Genomic DNA, 19,577 nt, shown 5'->3' with positions numbered 1-19,577 from the left:
GCTACCCCAACTGCTGCTCTAACTGCCAGAGCCACCCCAATCAGTAAACTGCATACAGTGATCAGGTGAGGATTGGCCCAATTTACCCTGCTCAAGATAAACGCTGCACTCTGTGTTTCTCTGTGTGAAGAACACTTGTTGCAGCTGCACCAACACCAATTAGATGATAACTCTTCACCACTTCAATGATGAGGACTTTCAGTACCTGGTAGGGTTGTAGCTGCAAACTGCAGTAGCAACTATGTTTATGGGGTCTGTTTGGCCTGAAATATTAATTGGTTTCTTGCCTTGTTGATACTGTTATTGAAGAAGGGGAGTTGGCCGTCAAGCCTGGTAAATTGTATACACTGTATGAGAGTCTACATGCCGGCCCCTAAAAATGCATTGGCTCCTGTTAATGTTATTTAAGGAGTCAAGCTGAAAAATGCTTGCTGAATTATGGGGTCTGTTGAAATGGATTCTAGCCTGCTTATTAGGTTATTCAAGGCACTTCATGCTGACCAATTATGTTATTCCTAGCTATCCTGTTTTCCCAAAAGTAGGACCTCCCCCCAAAATAAGCCCTAGCGGCAGTTAAAGAGGAGGAAGAGGTGGAGACACAGGGTGCAATGCGAAGAAGTATCCAGGTAGTGGTGGTTTGTTTGGAAAAGCTGCCAGGTGAATTAGACAGGCAGGCGGAATTGAAGAGATTGCGGTATGGAGAACAGCGCTGGGGGGCAGCTGGAGGAGGAGAACAGCTGCCACACACACGGCACAGTCCTGCCGGAGCTGCCAAAGAGCGATGGAGGATGATGGGTCAGGTTTGAATTTAACAATTAGTCAAAATAAAAGGAGCTTTCAGCTTTAAAAAAAAAAAAAAGGAATCATTGAGTGGACAGAGCGGTGCAGCGATAATCGGGTACCAGTCCTGTCATTTTAGCACACAGCAAGGTTACCAGCTCTGTGCAGGGATGGCAGGCAGGTGCCTGGTCAGTACAGTCTGACTGTTCACAACTACTGCGCAAGCGCAGTACCCACCAGATGACGTGGACATGCAGGCACGAATGCCCACGCAGGTGCAGAAGACCCGACCCACCGGCAGGGTCGCGATAATCATGGGGGGCCAGCAGGACCACACAGAAGACCGGGGCAGCGGCAAGGGACTCAGATGGCTGTGAGGGGCTGGAAGAAGCCCCAGGTGATTCAAAAATACATTTGTATATTCACATCACAAGTCCTTTAAAGGCATACTTTGCCTGATAAATCATAAGCACATTCTCTCCATCTCTCACTATCATCTGTCACACACAGTTACCCTCCAAGATATGGAGTTCAAGGTTTGTAACAGTGAAATGTTTATTCCACCCTGCCATATTTCTGATTGCCTTTTCTCATGCTCCTATACCAGTAAGTGCCTTCTGTATCTCAGAGAAATACCTTTTTCCCATCTAGGCTTTAAGAACGTATCAAAAGGAAGTATCTGGGCAATTTAAAGGGACACTTAAGTCAAACAAAAAAAAAATTTTTTTACTCACCTAGGGTTTCCAATAGCCCCCTGCAGCTGTCCGGTGCCCTCGCCGTCTCCCTCCAATCCTCCTGGCCCCGCCGGCAGCCACTTCCTGTTTCGGTGACAGGAGCTGACAGGCTGGGGACGCGAGTGATTCTTCGCATTCCCAGACACATTAGCACCCTCTATGCTGCTATATGGTATATGATATATGCTATAGTAGCATAGATGGCGCTATTGTGCCCAGAAACGCGAAGAATCACTCGCGTCCCCAGCCTGTCAGCTCCTGTCACCGAAACAGGAAGTGGCTGCCAGCGGGGCCAGGAGGATCGGAGGGAGACGGCGAGGGCACCGGACAGCTGCAGGGGGTTATTGGAAGCCCCAGGTGAGCAAAACTCATGCAAAATGTATCAAGTGTTTAATTACAATAGAGTTATCCGGCACTGATGGGAATCAGCTGATGCCGGATAAGTGTACTTTCTGACTGCTTGAGACTCAATTTTAAAAACAAGCCAAGCTAGTACAGTTCTCTACCCAACAGGGCTAGGAACAGATCCGGGGCACTTTTAGGCAATCCAGACGGAAAATGGGTGTGGCCACACAGTAGAATATGTTTGTGATTATGGGTGGAGTCAAATTTACACGAATTTAACAGCAGTCTTAGTAGGCCTGCCCAGCAAAATATTGGATGAAGCCCCCTCTCCATTAACAAAAATGCAGCATATCATATAAATAGGCAGTGTCACTTAACTAGGCAGAGTTACCTGGCTTCTGTGCTGGCTTTCTGCTGGGTGGGCTGGCCTGCCACCAGGTTATCTGGCAGTTCCTCCATAGCATTCCATGACCCTCTAGTGGATCCCCTCCCATGCTCCCTTAGGCCTCCCATTCAGGCATCACAACTCCCAGCATGTCCCCATAGAGGAACCACAGCTCCCTGCATCCTCCCATAAAGGCATCACAGTGTCCTTCATGGCACCACAGCACCCAGTATGCCCACCAAGAGGCACCATGGAACCCACCATACCCCTGATTGATGAACCACAGCTCCCAGCTTGCCTGCCATTGAGGCACCACTGCTGACTCTGCCTGGGGGACATCTGGGGCATCCCAGAATAGATCTGGGGCACGTGCCACTGATCTTTGGGGCTAGCAATGCCCCTGCTACCCAACTCTATATACATACAATTAACTCCATATTAACCACCCTGGCGTTCTGATTAAATCGCCAGGGTGGCTGCGGGAGGGTTTTTTTTAAATAAAAAAAAAACTATTTCATGCAGCCAACTGAAAGTTGGCTGCATGAAAGCCCACTAGAGGGCGCTCCGGAGGCGATCTTCCGATCGCCTCCAGCGCCCAGAATAAACAAGGAAGGCCGCAATGAGCGGCCTTCCTTGTTTTGCTTATATCGTCGCCATAGCGACGAGCGGAGTGACGTCATCGACGTCAGCCGACGTCCTGACGTCAGCCGCCTCCGATCCAGCCCTTAGCGCTGGCCGGAACTTTTTGTTCCGGCTACGCTGGGCTCAGGCGGCTGGGGGGACCCTCTTTCGCCGCTGCTCGCGGCGAATCGCCGCAGAGCGGCGGCGATCAGGCAGCACACGCGGCTGGCAAAGTGCCGGCTGCATGTGCTGCACTTTATTTCATGAAAATCGGCCCAGCAGGGCCTGAGCGGCAGCCGCTGGCGGTGTTGGACGAGCTGAGCTCGTCCAGACCGCTCAGCTGGTTAAATGTTAAAATACAGTAATTGAAAGTATATTAACCTTGGGCAGCCATGGAACCCAGTCTTCAAGCATAGCAGAGTCGAGTACTGCCAGCGTTTTGTGCTGGTTGGTTGAGACTGATGGTTAGTTGGGTTCTGGATAACCGGGACTATTGTATCTTGCAACTACTTGGCTGATACAGTCAAAGTTGTCTAGAATATAACCAGTTGCTAAAGGCAATATATGCATTGTTATATTTAATGAGGGCTGTTGTTCAAAGATACTTGTGACATCCTGACATCACCTGTGTAGTGCAAAGATTTCCAAGGTTTTTATGATGCTCATCTGAATAAAGTGCTAATATTTTTAAAGTTTCCTGTGTAACAATGTGAACTGTGTAAACATGTTTTGACTGTCACAAGTTTTCAAACCATGTTTTACATCATGTGACTGGCCGGTAGCAGGACATCCTTGAGCAGTATCACCAGACACACCTAACAAAGCACCTGACTAGCTGCTAACATGAGCACTCAGTCAGTCACTTTTCGCAAACACTGTTGAGTAAAGCTTCATCTCACATGTGCAAGTTACACAAGTGAACGTGGAAGCTACAGTCATGGAAATTCTACATGATATACCTGCTGCTGTTTACAGTAGAAACACTTAGCCATGCTGGTAGGGCGGTTAAGTTCTGCAACTGGTGACCAGTAAATGCTCACACTGAGCCTACAGTTACCTGAGTATAGGGACCTGTGTTGAAAATGCAATACAAATTAAATTTAAAACAAGCAACCTTAGTGTGCGCTCCTCTACTCTATGCCCTTATGGCTGTACAGTTGTTCCATTTGTTTTTCCTGGATCACTCCTGTCTTTTGAGTGTCTTTTAAGTGTGTGTGTCACTTTAAGTATAAAATATAGGGGATAATAACAGGGCGCTCTGCAGTAAGATAAAGAAAAATCCTAAATCAATGTCCCTTAATACATAAACATTATCAAAGTCCACAAAGTGAACTAGCAAGTAACGAGTGAATATTGCTGAAACCCGGTGACATGTGATTGAGGGGTGGGAGTATATAGCGTCCCCTCGCTCTCATTGGCCCAAGCCCCTGATGAGTCAAGGGACGAAACTAGTTGAGAGGAGCCTAAAGAGCGAGGGAAGCTGAGTGAGCTCAAGGAAAAACTGATATGCGCATTGATTTTCTGAAACTTCGTAAGTGCACTACCTTTTAATGTTTTAAATAAAAAGCGGTTTTACACTATGTTGGCCATATTTGAGTCTTAGGATTCTCGGTTTTGGAGGAACACGCTGATGGTATCTGCAGAGCGTTACTTGCTGGTCTGTGCTGGGTCAGCCATGACTTGTGGTGAGAGGCTTTATTGAGTATATGGTGAAGGAGCACTGGGGGTTATTGTAACAACTGGGAGCACTGGTGAAGTTATTTATGCCCCAGCCATACAGTATATATATATATATATATATATATATATATATATATATATATATATATATATATATATATATATATATAATATATATATATATACAGTATCACACTATTGCAGTGCCTTTCTGTCTTTTATGTTTGGAATACTCGAAAGGAAAGAGGGCCACACTTGAAGATCCTGTGTACTGGCTGGGCCAGAGGCGTTGCTTGCTGATCCTGAGAAGGGCAGCCCTAGTATCTGGTGAGCGTATAGTATAACCATTTACCACATGAAGATTGGGAGAAGTTTCTCATACCTAAGGACTCTGGGAGGAATTCTATGTGGACTTTGATAATGTTTATGTATTAACCCCCTTGGCGGTATGAAAAATACCGCCAGGGGGCAGCGCAGCAGTTTTTTTTTAATAATTTTTTTATTTAAATCATGTAGCGAGCCGAGGGCTCGCTACATGATAGCCGCTGCTCAGCGGCATCCCCCCAGCCCCGCCGATCGCCTCCGGCGATAGGCGATCAGGAAATCCCGTTCAAAGAACGGGATTTCCTGGAGGGCTTCCCCCGTCGCCATGGCGACGGGGCGGAATGACGTCACCGACGTCAGCGACGTCGGGACGTCATTGGGAGACCCGATCCACCCCTCGGCGCTGCCTGGCACTGATTGGCCAGGCAGCGCTCGGGGTCTGGGGGGGGGGGGCCGCGCGCCGCACCGGATAGCGGCGATCGGGAGCGCGGCGGCGGCGATCGGGGTGCTGGCGCAGCTAGCAAAGTGCTAGCTGCGTCCAGCAAAAAAAAAATTAAGTAAATCGGCCCAGCAGGGCCTGAGCGGCACCCTCCGGCGGCTTACCCCGTGTCACACACGGGGTTACCGCTAAGGAGGTTAAGGGACATTGTTTTATGATTTTTCTGTATCTTACTGCAGAGCGCCCTGTTATTATGCCCTATATTTAATACAAATTAAATGACCACTGTCGCCAAAAATCTTAACATTTAAAATATATGTAAAAATATACAGATAACAAATATGTAAAATGAGCCATAAATTACTTTTCTCCTATGTTGCTGTCACTTACAATAGGTAGTAGAAATCTGACAGAACCGACAGCTATTGGACTAGCTCATCTCCTCATGGGGGGTTCTCAGGGTTTTGTTTATTTTCAAAAGCACTTAGTGAATGGCAATTGCTCCTTCCAACTGCCAAAAAGGTGTGCAGGGAGGCTGGCCAGCATCTTTTTATAAATCTTTTTCAAGGAGGGTCTTTATAAAGAATAAAGGCCATGCTGAGAATCCCCTATGGAGAGATGGACTAGCCCAAAACCTGTCGGTAATGTCAGATTTCTACTATCTACTATAAGTGACAGCAACACAGGAGAAAAGTTAATTTGTTCTTCTACATTAACCTACAAGCCTATCATAGACATGTGACTATAGTAGGAATTAGAATATGAGCTCCTCCGCGGACAATCAGTGACATTACTATTGGCTCTGTAAAGTGCTGCAGAAGATGTTAGTGCTATATAAATACATAATAATAATAATAATATGGTAGGTCATTAGACTATGACTGTGGCAGGATTCTATTGTTAGCTCCTCATAGGACAGTCAGTGACATGACTATGTACTCTGTAAAGTGCTGCAGAAGATGTCAGTGCTATATAAATACATATTAATAATGATAAATAAACATAACAGAATGTATTAAAGGGAACCTAAACTGAGAAGGATATGGATTTTTCCTTTTAAAATAATACCAGTTGCCTGACTCTCCTGCTAATCCTGTGCTTCTAATACTTTTAGCCACAGCCCCTCAACAAGCATGCAGATCAGGTGCTCTGACTGAAGTCAGACTGGATTAGCTGCATGCTTGTTTCAGGTGTGAGATCCAGATACCACTTGAGCAAATTGATCAGCAGGAGAGTCAGGCAACTGGTATTGTTTAAAAGAAAACATCCATATCCCTCTCAGTTTAGGTTCCCTTTAAATTAAGAAAGACGAGAGTACATATTCTTCTGATGAATGCACCCCGGTTTACAGACCATATCCTACAGCAGTTAATTGGGCTGTCATAGCTTTAGTTAATCCTTGGCCCATATGCAATTAACTTTTTCTCCTGAGTCTTCTCCTAGGTGGTATTTTAAAACTAGTCAATAAAATGCCCTTTAAAGAGAATCTGTATTGTTAAAATCGCACAAAAGTAAACATACCAGTGCGCTAGGGGACATCTCCTATTACCCTCTGACACAATTTCGCCGCTCCCCGCCGCATTAAAAGTGGTTAAAAACAGTTTTAAAAAGTTTGTTTATAAACAAACAAAATGGCCACCAAAACAGGAAGTAGGTTGATGTACAGTATGTCCACACATAGAAAATACATCCATACACAAGCAGGCTGTATACAGCCTTACTTTTGAATCTCAAGAGATCATTTGTGTGTTTCTTTCCCCCTGCATCTCTCATGCACTGAAGTTTCAGGCTGCTCTTTTCTTCCTGCAAACAGCTTTGCCCTTGTCTGAATTTCCTCAGTATGTGAAAGCCCAGCCAGCTCAGAGGACGATTTATCCAGCTTGTAAAAGATAAGAGAGAAGAGAGAAGCTGCCCTAATCTAAATAAATACACAGGCAGTGTGCATAGAGGGGCCTGGAAGGGGGAGTTCATAGCAGAACCACAACACTGAAGAACTTGGCAGCCTTCCAGACACAGGCCGACAAGTCTGACAGGGGAAAGATACATTGATTTATTACAGAGACTGTGATAGCAGAAAGTGCTGCAGTAAGCTAGAACACATTAGAACACATTAGAATAGCTTCTGGAACTCGTAGGATGATAAAAAACAGGATGCAATTTTTGTTACGGAGTCTCTTTAAACCACCAGCAAGTAAAAAAAGTACTTTTTCATCTACCGTATATACTTGAGTATAAGTCTAGAAATTTAAGTCTGACTCACTAAATAAATGTATAGGGGTCAACTTATACACGAGTCACAAGCAACACTGAGCACCCTGAGTAATATGTGTAATATTAGCGACATTCCCATTTGCAGCAATTTACCCAGCTAGAGGTGGTGACACTTTCCTGATCAAGGAAATGCCAAGAAAACCCAGGTCTGAAAGTACTGGATACAAGAATTACCAAGGAAAGGGGCAGGGGGATAATGCTGGACTGCAGGAAGGGGAGTGAATAATTGCTGCACTTGGAGGCCTGGAGGAGTTTTTGGCTATACTTAAGGACCCGGAGGGGTTAGTGGCTGCAATACTTTATGCAGTGCAGTTATTAACCCCTCCTGGGCCCCAAGTGCACACATTAACTTTGCTGGGTAGACTAATACTTGAGTCAATAAAAAGTTCCAAGTTGCCTAAGAGGGTCGATTATTCGAGTTGACTTATACATGAGGTGAACTTGTATTTGAGTATATACGGTACTTTTTGGTAATTCTTTCATTGCAAAGTGCTGAAAAGTTATTCTAAATAGAAGATGAAAAATTATCTCTTAGGAGAAAACTCAGGAGAAAAAAGTGAATTGCATATGGCCCCTTGTGTGGATGTATCTACCGTGTTTTCCCAAAAATGATTGCTTTTAATGCAGACACGAGAGAAGTAGGCCCATATGCAATTAACTTTTTCTCCTGAATTTTCTCCTAAGAAATATTTTAAAACTTGTAAATAAAATACCTATTAAAAACCCATCAAGCAAGAAAATACTTAAAATAGTTTTGATAGTACTTTTCCATCTACTTTTTGGTACTTTTTCAATTGCAAAGTCCTGAAAAGTTATTCTAAATAGAAGATGAAAAATTATCTCCTAGGAGAAAACTCCATAGAAAAAGTTAATTGCATATGGGCTGTAATCTCTAAAGTGGAATTCCAGAAAACATCTGTCAAGTAAAATATCTTCAAACGGGTGAGAGGCAGCAACAAAACCACCAAAAAGATCGTATCCAAAAGAAAGAAAAAAAAAATCTTATGCTGGTGCTCCGATTATGTTTGCTATATTACAAACAAAACAGATCATGATGACCATAATGTTTGTTAATTGTTTTTAAAATCTGTTGTTATTGCTTTTTTAGAACACCAAGTGAAGATGCAGCTTCACCAGCTATACTTGCTGCTACTACTTGTTTCACCTGTTATGTCATCAGTCACAAGTAAGATATTACATATTATCCTAATCTAGAACTCCTCCAGGCTGGACGCTGCATATACCTTTCTTGCATATGAGCTGGTGGGAAGCATTTCTTCACCCACTCTGACTTGATTGGGGAGAGGGCAGGGCTTGTTAGCTGGGGGCGGGTCTTAGTACAGGTGCCTCTCCAACATGCACACTCACCACCCCTAATACTGTGAATGTGTAAGGGTTTGGTCACATTAGTTTTTTGTTTTTTTTTTAAATCACAATCGTTTTATTGTTTTCAGAATAAAAGTAAACAAATCCATATAAAACATATATAACATATGCAAATGTAATAATACGTGCAATACAAAAGGTACAGCAAAATCTGCAATGACAAATATTTAACACAGAATTAACATGGGAGTCGGTGGCATGAGGCATCATTCACCGACTCCCCAAGGAAGTCAACAAATAGCTTAAGAACCAACAGTAAAATGGTGACCCAATAGCTCACAACAAGAGTACCCTATTTCCGGTATTATAGTCTGGGAGTTATTAGAATGCCTACTCAATCCGAAGGGGAGTTTACCCAGACTCAAATAGTCTCTTAGCTAGAAGCTGCAGAAGTTGTTAGGGAAATGGGACAGAACCATTTAAAGGAAGGAAGGAAGGTGTAGGGTATGAAAGGGAGAAAGGAAAGAGAGGAAGAGAAACAGGAAAGAAGAGCCATTCGCCGCTCCATCACTTCCCCCAGATGTGGGCATTGCAGTTTAAACATTGGTAAGAGAGGCTGGGAGCCAATGTGAGTAGTAAGTAAAGTATGGTCTCCACACTTTGTCAAATTGTTGGAGCGAATCATCTAAGATAGCTTTCATCTTTTCAAAACAAAGCGCGTGGCTAAGTTTGAGTTTTAATGAGCTAAACGGTAGCGAAGGAGTTTTCCAGGAGCCCGCGATCACTCTTTTAGCGGCCAAGCATATGTGCATTAGCAATTTATACTGGGATTTTGAAATATCGGGAGGTTTAATACCCAGAAGGGCAACCTCTGGGAGTTTAGGTACTTGCGTTCGGATGGTGGTGTATATTACTTGGTAGATTCGGATCTGGTCACATTAGTTTTAACTTTTCTGAATGTAGAGGAAGCTCCTTGTAACAGCAGGTCCTTAACCAATTTAGTACCCAGCGTCTCTGGCCCCTTAATGAAAGCAGACTTTCTTAAAAGATTGAGATAGGGACACACATGCACACACACACGCACCTTGTATCCTGTACTGTACATAATATCACAGAGTGTTCCCTCTTTGTAGAGTATTCGACCTGTTGTTCCGTTATGCTATTAGCTAGAAACAAAGTTGTAGCCTTATGGTATTTTGTTCACTTCTAAATGACACAAACCCCAGGTCCCACAAATCCAAAGGTAAGCTGACATGTCATTCTATAATAAAGAATTACCTACACAGAATACTGTCTTTCACATGCTCATGTCATCATTGGCCATTTCTATTCCTAGGCCTAAGACGCCTTGTGACCACTGCGGCACAAGATAGAAAGACATTTCCACCAATGTTTTTTGACTATGGGGATAAGAATGCTCAAAATATAGCTGACATCAATCAATTTATTGGTGAAACACCAACGCTATCTTGGAGAGGTAGGTGGAATTCAAAACAAACTACAGTGGAGCATTGGTTTGTGACTATAACTCATTCCGGGAAACATGCTTGTAATCCAAAGCACTCTAATATCAATACAAATCTCCCCATAAGGATTAATAAAACTCAGATGATTTGTTCCACAATCCAAAAACATTTATAGAAAAATATTTAATACAAAGTACTGTATAAAGTTAAAAATGTAAAAAAAAAAAAAGACTCTCACGATAACTAACAGAATCATTGCTATCCTCTCACTACAACCTTTTTTCTTTTGAGCAGCTTTAACAAGGAACTTATCCAATGACAGTTACTTTAGCCAACTTTTGAGGATTTCATGTGACATTGCACACTCAGAATAAAGAGACCCTGTAACAAAAAAAAGTTCCCCTGGGGGGTACTCACGTTGAGAGGGGGAAGCCTCAGGGTCTCAATGAGGCTTCCCCCTCCCCTGTAGCTGCAGGCAGTCCAGCGCTGTCTTCCCCGAAGTGTCAAGGAATCCTCCCCTGACAAGTGCTGATTTATTTACCTTTCCTGGCTCCAGCGGGGGCGCCGTTGCGGCTCTCTACACAGAGATAGGCGAAAATAGTCGATCTCCGTCGGGTCCGCTCTACTGTGCAGGTGCAGGAGACTTGCTATTTCCACCTATCTCCGAGCGGAGAGCCGATACTGCGCCTGCACTGGAGCCGGGAAGGTAAATATTTACATCCCCGCTGTTCGGGGAGCTTGATCTCTGCCACTGCGGGACTGAGAGGACGTGGGAATCCTCAATAGGATCCGGAGGCTTTCCCCACACCAGGTGAGTACCCCCCAGGGGAGGTTTTTCTCAGTACAGGTTTTCTTTAAGTACAACCCTGCAGCATCAAAAGGAGAAGAGCCTTCAGCTCAGTTGTGATGATGTGACGCATGTGTATGTTCTGTGCTTATATATCAAGTTGTTGCTTGCATATCAAGTCAAAATTTCATAAAAATGTTTGCCTGTCTTGCAAATTGCTCTTAAAGTAAACCTGAGACCGCGGATAAAAAATGTTTTACACATACCTGGGGCTTTCTCTAGCCCCCTTCACGCTGATCCATTCCTCGTCATCCTCCTCTGCTGCCTCATTACTCCGCAATCTGTCCCAGTAAGTAACTATGGGAGTCGGGGCTTCTTCCGCATGTTCCTTCACGCTCCCGACGCCCGTAAGGCTTTACTGTATATTGTAAATAATTTCCAAGGGAATTTTACAAACCATAATTCCGAATTCCGTAAGTGTAACTTCCATCTGTAATATTGCTATCTGCGCACAATATTATTACTGCAGTTTTGTGCATCAAGTCCACTATCACTAGTGGAAAAATACAACAGAACGTCCAATTCTAGAGCAACCTGGTCAATATGGGGGCTGCATAATACGTTTAATAATGTATGGGATCCATGGGTGAAGCACCATGCCTCAATTATAATCTACAAATCTAGACATCAACCCCAATTCTCTAGATTACTTTTGAGTAATGTGATATTCAACATGCTGTGCTGACTTGATTTTGTATATTAACCACTTCACTCCACAGGCTGTTTTACCCTTCCTGCCATCAACAATTTTTACCTTTCAGTGCTCCTCCCATTCATTTGGCAATAACTTTATCACTGTTCATCACATCAAAATGATCTATATCCTTTTTTTTTCTCACAAATTGAGCTTTTTGTGGATGATATTTGTTATCAGTAGTTACTTTATTTTCTATGCATTTTAAAGGGAAAAATGGGTGAAAACATACACTATTTCTCATATTCCATTCCCCTATACTGTAGTTTTAAAATAAACTATGCTACTAAAAGCTGGTAGAAGTCTATCTGGTTCAGCACAGCAGTTCCACTGCCCTCCAGTGTGCAATCGCTAGCCCCTCCAAAAGATCCCAGAGCCAGTGAGCCTCTCTCAATTGCACTCCTATAGCCGAGAGCATTATGCGCAATTCACAAAGACTTAAAGGGGTTCTTTCGCGAATAAGGAAAAAACTAAAAAGTGGTTTATGCATAAGCTAATGAACATCCTTCTAAAATAGTGTAAAAAGTTTTTTTAAAAAATGAATGGTTTCATCAATACAACATGTAATGTAACACAGTGACGGATGAAGGACTGGGAGGCTAATCCATTTGTTAGGGGTGGTTTTTTTCTTTACTTTTTTTCACAACCATAACTGCTGCCTAAGTAGTTTTCAGTTGTATAGCCCACTTCTAGCAGGAATCGCAGTTATAGCCCTAACAGCTTAGCTCAGCTGAGCTGCTCAATATGTGTTTACATTGTTGTTAGGCAACCAGAGGCCGGTGCAGAGAATGTGAAAAGAGTCATAAGCTGTTGGGAGAATCAGTCCCATCTACACCATATGATTCTTTGTCAGATTCGATTCAATTTAATTTGATTCATTGATTTGATTTGATTCAATCTGACATGTCTGATTCATGATTCGATTCAATTTGAATCAAATTGAATCGAATCATGAATCAGACATGTCAGATTGAATCAAATCAAATCAATGAATCGAATCAAATTGAATGGAATCTGACAAATAATCATATGGTGTAGATGGGACTGATTCTCCCAACAGCTTATGACTCTTTTCACATTTGAGTCTCTGCACCAGCCTCTGGTTGCCTAGCAACAATGTAAACACATATTGAGCAGCTCAGCAGAGCTAAGCTGTTAGGACTATAACAGCATTCCTGCTAGAAGTGGATTATACTACTGAAAACTACTTAGGCAGCAGTTATGGTTGTGAAAGTAAAGAAAAAAAAAACCCCTAACAAATGGATTAGCCTCCCAGTCCATCATCTGCCACTGTGTTACATTACATGTCGTATTGATGAAACCATTCATTTTTGTAAAAAACTTTTTACACTATTTTAGAAGGATGTTTAATAGTTTATGCATAAACCACTTTTTATTTTTTTCCTTATTCGCGAAAGAACCCCTTTAAACTGCCCATGTGCAGAATGCTCCAGGGTACAGAAGGGCAATCAAGAAAGACTGCTAGGGGCTGGAAGAAGCCTCAGGTAAGTAAAGCTTACATTTTCTCTTTCACCTCAGATATACTTTTAACCGGTTATAGTTATTGACAAGATCCTATAAAGCCAAGGGCATAACTATAAATCATGAGGAACCCCAAAAAACTTGGATGGGGCCTCACAGTGTTCACACCCTTTTCCCTGCCAACCCCTTGTGAACCTCACAGCCGCGTACTGTACATGCTTTTTTGGCGCCCAAGGCTTTTAGGCGCAGGGTGAGCCAAATGACGACTCACCCTGCTACCGCATGAATCTTTGGAGGGGAGACGGGTGTTAAATACTATTCCCTCTCTGAGTCATCGTAATTCGGAGTCCGGCAATCACCTATTATTGCTATAACTGTGACAAGCTTTGGCACTATGCGGCGCAAGGCGGGCGCCAAAAAGCCCCGCTTCACTCACAGCCTGGTGCTCCACCTTGAAAACAAGTGTGGGCATCTTAATTTTCACACCCATTACAAGTGTAGTCACAAATACACCTGATCTGAAGGATGGACCCCTTTATCAGGTGGAAACAAGTAGTAGTTGGGACCCCCTTAAAGCTCTGGGCCCCTTGTGGTAGCAATGGCTGCTCCCTTGTAGTTACACCCTGCATAGAGAACAGGTTCATCTTTGCCTTGTCTTGTTCTATCATCCAGAAAGAATTCTCTACATAACTAAGATGTTGCTGATCGCAGCTCCAGCCTTGCTAGTACTTTTTGGACTTTATCACTTATTCTGCCGACTGTAAGTATTCATGGGAACATATCTGTGCCCTCTTGTCAGTGCTTCACATTTATACAGTACATGTAAATCTATCTCAATATTACTCACACCTCCTTCATTGTGCCTCCTCTCCCATCCCTCCAATCACCTCATCTCTCACATCCTTCTCTCCTATCCCTTCATTGCATGTCCTAGTTTCCTCCATGTCTAATTCTAACTCATCTCTTACCCATTTGGAAATTAAATGTGTTTTCTGAAATTATTAATTTTTCCCCCAACAGATGTTGTACTGTTGGATTCTAAGCTCTTGGGAAGGTCCGGTGTCATCTGGGCAGCTTCATACAATGAGCATCTACTTTCTCATCTTGCAGCAAATATCTGGTGCCTCTGTTTATTGTACACCAGTTAAATAAAACTTACATAAATCTTTCGTTTCTTAAATGCTATTTTCATAGTTTTTTCTGATTGATCACAGGGCACTTGAGCTTATTATGGTCACGTATACTTGGGATAATTATGAAGCCTATTTAAAAAGCAAACCTGAAATTAAAATAAACGTATGATATGATTACAGCAGAATCTTATAGTAAACTCTGATATAGTAAACCTTTGGCTATAGTAAACTCAGTCCTCAGGTCCCAGCAACTGTGTCTGTATAAAAAATATACAATGCATGACCAATTCTGATATAGTAAACTTCTGATATAGTAAACTACTTTTACTGGTCCCTTGGAGTTTACTGTAAGGGATATACTGTAATTGTATGCGTAATTCTGATGATAAGTAGAACATTAGCAACATAGAACTGAGTGTTATATTTTTAATTTCATTGTAACAGCTCCAATTTAAGATTGTTTTCCAAAGATCAGCTGTGACAGTGTGAAGCAAACTGATCCCTTTTTTTTAGCTGACACCCATTGAACTTTCCAGCACTAACACCTAAAATTGCAAGTGCAATTGTATGTGCTTTTGTGAGTGATTCCTGGCATTTTTAGAGCGATGTGTGCTTTGTGTTGCAAAAGATTTTGTATGCGTTTTTGTTTTGCGTGCAAACAGGTAGTGCACCTTTGACCAGGAACTGAATGTCTTTTGAAGCCCATTTGCCTGAAAATTGCTCACAGAATCACTGTTCAAAGCGCTTTTAGATCGATTTGCGATTTTTCCTACACCCTGCTTTGAAGCGCATTTGCCTAGAAATGGTGCAGGAGCCACTTTTGCGATTGGGAAAAAAAGCTCATTGCTCATGTGAGAACACTCACATAGGATTTCATAACACAAGCGCTTTTACGGTGCTTTTAAAAATACTCGTGATTTTAAAAAAAGCTCAAAATGCTCATAGTGTGAACCAACCCTAAGGCTTCTATTTACTGGACTAAACAAAGGTGCCCATACACTGGCAGATGGGGAACCAGATTTGATCATCAGACAGATCCTTCTCTGACTGAATCTGAATAGAGAGGGATCTGTTACTGCCACACATCTGCACCCAGATGTCCAATAGATTTCAACATGAAATTGATCAAAAGATTGATTGGCAGCTGTGTAGCAGCACTGATTCACTTCTGATTCGATAATATTTGTGAATCAGAGTGTCGATCAGGCCACAATATATAGTAATATATGGGCACCCTAATAAAGTGAGTTGATCTCAGAATTCCATGTACACTAGCCTGTAAAGCAAGGAGGCATTTGCTCCATTTACATTATCTACACTGATGCTGGCACTACAACTGACCCTTTAAGACAAACATGACAAACCCCAGCCCGTGGCCAAAGTTTGCCTGCAGAGCCATCAAATTTGGCCCACAAGTAGTTTCCCCCCTTTGCATTATGTCTGACCCACTCTAGACCAGTGTTTCTCAACATGTTATTGGTATGTACCCTTTTTAAAACCCTGTACTCTCCAAGTACCCCCTAGCATAGCAAACATTATCACAAGTACCCCTTGACAAATATATATTTAATCATAGTACATGATAATTGTTTCTAAACCATTTCCAAGCATTTACTATTGCTTTTAATTAGCAAGAACACTAATTTGGTGTTTTTTTTAACGAGATTTATCATTTTCTAAATTTCTAAATGTGTTATCCTTGGTCAAGTATATCAAGCCTGAGTACCCCCTGGACCCATCAGAAGTACCTACTGGGGTACGCGTACCACACGTTGAGAACCTAGGCTCTAGACCACCAGGGAAGCTGTACTGGAGGTGAAGCCCTAGATTACCAGGGAAACTATATGGGGGAGGGAGGGGGAAAGCACTAGACACCAGGGAACTATATAGAGGAGGGAGGGAGGGGGTTCACTAGACACCAGGGAACTGTATAAGGGAGGGAGGGGGCCACTTGACAACAGGGAACTGTATAGGCAAGGGAGGACAACTAAACACCGCAGAAATTTATAGGGGAGGAAGGGGGCCACTAGACACCAGGTAACTGTATAGGAGAGGGAGGGAGGACCACTAGACACCAGAGAACTGTATAAGGGGAGGGAGGGGGCCACTTGACACCAGGGAACTGTATAGGAGAGGGAGGGAGGACCACTAGACACCAGAGAACTGTATAAGGGAGGGAGGGGGCCACTTGACACCAGGGAACTGTATAGGAGAGGGAGGGAGGACCACTAGACAACAGAGAACTGTATAAGGGATGGAGGGGGACACTTGACACCAGGGAACTGTATAGGCAAGGGAGGACAACTAAACACCGCAGAAATTTATAGACACCAGAGAACTGTATAGGAAAGGGAGGGAGGACAACTAAACACTGGGGAAATGTATAGGGCAGGGAGGGGCCAACTAGACACCAGGGAACTGTATAGGAGAGGGAGGGAGGACAACTAAATACCGGGGAAATGCATAGGGGAGGGGCCACTAGACACCAGGGAACTGTAAAGTTGAGGGAGGACCACTAAACACCAGGTAACTGTATAGGAGAGGGAGGGAGGACCACTAGACACCAAGGAACAGTATGGAGGGGGGGGGGGGGGCACTAGACACCAGGAAACTGAATAGGTGAAGGAGGACAATTAAACACCAGGGAACTGTATAGGAGGGAGGACCGCTAGACACCAGGGAACTGTATAGGGGAGGAAGAAGGCATTAGACAACAGGGAACTGTAAAGGGGAGGAAGGAGGAATTTGACACCAGGGAACTGTATAGGGGAGGGAGGAGGGCCACTAGACACCAGGGAACTGTATAGGGGAGGGAGGGGACCACTACACACCTGGGAAATGTATAGGGGGGAATTAGAAACCAGGCTAATTTTAAGAGAGGATGTGAATTGAACCATAAGAAAACATGGACATTACTTTGAAAATCAGTTGTCCTTTCATAACTGAGATCAACTGATATAGTGTAAAAGGACACTTATTAGTGGTAACAGTAAAAAAGGGCGCAGGAGGCTAGTGGACAAATCGGGCGCCGCTATTCACTCCTATAATAATTATCAATTAATGGGCGCCGAACAGGAAAAAAGGGCGCCCGAGTATAATAACGTTTTCCAACGGCGCCCGAAGATTTTTCATGTTTTATAACTGCTTGTGATGATTTACGTTTCTTATTTCAATAAAACATTATTTTAAATGTTATCCCTTACTGTTTGTAAAACATTATTATTCACAAAACAAAGCGATCAGTACGTAATGTAAATTGTAATATATTTTATCCCTTACTGTTTTTAAAACATTATTCTACACACAATACAGTGAGCACTAAGGAGGGTCTTAGGTTTAGGCACCAACAGGGTGGTCTTAGGTTTAGGCACCAACAGGGGGGTCTTAGGTTTAGGCACCAACAGGGGGGTCTTAGGTTTAGGCACCAACAGGGGGTTTTAGGTTTAGGCACCAACAGGGGGTCTTAGGTTTAGGCACCAACAGGGGGGTCTTAGGTTTAGGCACCAACAGGGGGGTCTTAGGTTTAGGCACCAACAGGGGGGTCTTAGGTTTAGGCACCAACAGGGGGGTCTTAGGTTTAGGCACTAACAGGGGGGTCTAGGGGTTAGGGGTAGGTACAGGGAGGGTTACTTAGTAATTTTTTTTTAAACGTTATTATACGTTTCACTATTTAAACGGAAGATTAACGTTTTTACAATTGCCGATTTAATGCACATTATTTAATGATTTATAACTTTATAAAACATTAATTTTAAACGAAATACAGTACAATACGTTTTTAAACGTTATCCATGCTTATCGTTTAAAACCCCGCGCCCTTTTTTCCCAGCGCCCCTTTTTAACGTACGCCTTATTAGTTCCAGTGTGTGTACCGTAATTTCAGTCCACCGTGCATTTGAGTTTGACACCCCTGCTGCACTTCCTTTCTTCTCAGTTATGATACATTTTTCAGAAAAGTTAAAAAAATAGATACAATTCAGGCGGATTCCATTGCCTACAACATTATTATGTCAAAACAACAGTGTGTATGGCTGCAATCCTATCCCTGCACGTTTCATAGACCACAAAATGACACGCAGGGACTTGGAAACAATGATGGCAGTCACGGTTATAGTTTCCCTAGTGACCGGAGAGATCTTCCAATACTGTTGCGTTCACTGCCCAGCCACCCCCTCCACGCACACTCCCGGCCAGCACCGTCTCCCTTCTCTCCCCTCTCGCCGCCCTGCTAAGGAAGTGCCGCCGATCGCCCCTCCTCCCAGGATTGAGGAAGTGAAGACTGACAAACAGACTGACGGACGGACAATGGGGTGATGAGAAAGTTTCCAACATCCATCTCTGCAGCAGAAGAAGAAGAGGGGTCCCCGAGGAGGGCATGGCAGCCGTGTGACTGCAGCCAGTGAGCAGCACCTGGGCACGTGTAAGTTACAGAGGCTCTGCTCTGGCGTGACAGGGCGCTGCTGGCAGACGATGCTGGTACTGCTCAGCTCACGTTACTGCCTCTGCCTGGCACAGCTTGCAGACTTCTCATACACTGTACAGTAATTATTTCCAGGAACACATCTCTTCCTAGGCAGAGGATTTGTTCTTTTGTCTCATTGCTTCGCATAGCCATACATGGAATAATGTGATTGTTTGATATGAGTGCAGAAAATGGAAAACTAAATTGGTTCCTTCCTTCAGATTTGATGCCATTACACCTAAGTGCTTTCATACTGTGTGACCCTTATTCAATTCACGTTTTCTCCTAAGTATTCTTCTTGGAGATCATTTTTCATCTTCATTTATAATTTTTTTTAGCACTCCGCAGTTGAAAAAGTACCACAATTAGGTGAAAAAGTACCATCAAAGTACTAAAGTTTTTTTTAACTTGCTGGTGGCTTAAAAGGCATTTATTGTTTAGAGGGAAAATTGCACCTAGGAGAAAACTTAGGAGAAAAAATGAATTGAATAGAGGGAGGCCAGTGTCTGTTGTGTTGCATTGCAACGGACAATATTGCAACACGATGCAATGATATTCCTATGGGGCTTTCACATCCAGCGGTTTGTG

At 43.3% G+C, this 19,577-nt stretch overlaps 1 protein-coding gene across 6 annotated transcripts in view; it reads left to right on the top strand.

Moving 5' to 3' along the window:
- Positions 1-4: 4 nt before the first annotated feature.
- LRRK1 (leucine rich repeat kinase 1) overlaps positions 5-19,577 on the top strand; it is a 158,567-nt gene continuing 138,994 nt past the window's right edge. The window contains exons 1-4 of one of the 6 annotated variants that reach the window (XM_068275089.1): positions 5-65; positions 8,688-8,765; positions 10,242-10,382; positions 14,067-14,154. The gene's annotated coding sequence lies outside the window, so the exon portion shown is untranslated. The other 5 variants (XM_068275090.1, XM_068275093.1, XM_068275091.1 and 2 more) reach the window with 5 other exon arrangements.

The sequence above is a fragment of the Hyperolius riggenbachi genome, chromosome 3 (assembly GCF_040937935.1).
Source record: "Hyperolius riggenbachi isolate aHypRig1 chromosome 3, aHypRig1.pri, whole genome shotgun sequence".
NCBI lineage: Eukaryota > Metazoa > Chordata > Amphibia > Anura > Hyperoliidae > Hyperolius > Hyperolius riggenbachi.
Note: the sequence above shows the minus strand (reverse complement) of the source record. Positions and strands in the feature narration are given on the sequence as shown.